Here is a 1,536-nt window from a genome sequence, read left to right as displayed (position 1 = left end):
ACAGGTCGGCGCCACCGTACCGACGCTCGGTATACTAGTCCACATTTTTGGCGGCAGCCGCCCAGTCTAAGGTCCAATCCCCGAACCGAACGGTCGTCCGAAATACTTAGGTAAAAGGGCTAATTTCCAATCGACCACCGAACAACCGGTCGACATACGACAGTTTCTTTGCTCAATTGATTCTTTTTCTTCTTCTTCTTTTTCTCTATTCTATTTTTATTCTATTTCTTTACTTGTTGAAAAAGAAAAAACGAGAACGATCGAGAAAAGTTTTTTTGATTTGACCGTGGGATCGCGTAACGATTCAATTACTTCAAGAAAGAGAGAGAAAAAGAGAAACAAATCATCACGTAAAAACGAGAAAGAGATAGATAACCGTGAGTGCGACGCTCTTTGAGGCTGAATCGCGGACTATACCAAGAGGAACGATTCCTTCAAAGGGAAGATTAAGGATTCACGTTCGCGGTATTATTCCGTTCTCCATGTGTGCGCCAGTGAAAAAGAGGGGAAAAAAAAAAAGGAAAAGAGAACACCTGACTGGACATGGCTACGCCTACGCTTGTCCTCTGCGTATATTTAGTAGGAATTTGCTCTTCCATTAACCTAAACAGATTTTTTTTTATTGTATTACTTATTTTGATTGTTTCACCCTTGTGTGCATTTTTCTTTAGGACTAATTAGGATTAATGTTACTAACGATGCGAATAAAAATTACACTATGAGAAGATGATCTTTCTACAATAATCCTTTGAGACGAAAACGATTCAAGTATTATTATTTCACTTAATCGATTAATAAAGTAATTATAATTAACAAAAATTAGATTAATTTAAAATATAAAAAAATAATCGTTACAGTCTCATTTATGGAAAGAAAAAATATATCCCTTGCTGTTTACGCCCTATGTTTTTTACTATGGTAATACATGCATGACAATATTACCGATTGCGCGTGATACATTATAACACCCGTTCTTGAGCGTGGCACGATTGAATAACATATAATGTAGAACATATTATCTCATTATCAAACGAAATCTAAAATAAAAAGAGATACGAGTAATACAAGTAATCATTATAGAATATATTATAGAAAAGTTATCGTCACCATAACCTATAAAATTATACAAAACGTTTTAAAATATAAGTGCCTCAGTGCGTTCAACGATCGATCGATCGAATAATACATAACCACGGTTCCGAATCGAAGTTCTAATTTCGTGGAAGCGCGTTTGTAATAGTTGGCGCGACTCACGTCTCGGTTTCGCTTCTATCGCATACCAATTCAAGGCAGACCAGCCGTTCCTTGCCGCGTGCTTTTCGAAAGATAGTACAAACTTAGTGAAGATACACGATGGGTTGGTACGCGTGTATATGTGTGTGCCAATCACACAACCGAACAAATTGTTTATAATAATTGGCAGCGATTTGTTTGGCAGTTACGTAACGCTACGCGGCATGCCTGTCGAGATAAAAATATCCACGGGATGCCGCCAAGTCCGATGTGTCTGTTATAGCCGCTCTCTTTCTGCGGCTT

The 1,536-nt window shown here is 37.9% G+C and overlaps 1 protein-coding gene across 5 annotated transcripts in view; it reads left to right on the top strand.

The window, feature by feature from the left end:
- The window catches only part of LOC102673167, a 20,136-nt gene continuing 18,600 nt past the window's right edge, over positions 1-1,536 (top strand). For 3 of the 5 annotated variants that reach the window (XM_006620953.2, XM_006620954.1, XM_006620950.1), the window contains exon 1: positions 1-110. The gene's annotated coding sequence lies outside the window, so the exon portion shown is untranslated. Of the gene's footprint in view, positions 111-321; positions 466-560; positions 580-1,536 lie in introns of those variants that run through there. The other 2 variants (XM_006620951.2, XM_006620952.2) reach the window with 2 other exon arrangements.

This window comes from Apis dorsata, unplaced genomic scaffold (assembly GCF_000469605.1).
Source record: "Apis dorsata unplaced genomic scaffold, Apis dorsata 1.3 scaffold_570, whole genome shotgun sequence".
NCBI lineage: Eukaryota > Metazoa > Arthropoda > Insecta > Hymenoptera > Apidae > Apis > Apis dorsata.
This window is presented reverse-complemented; position numbering and strand designations above follow the sequence as displayed.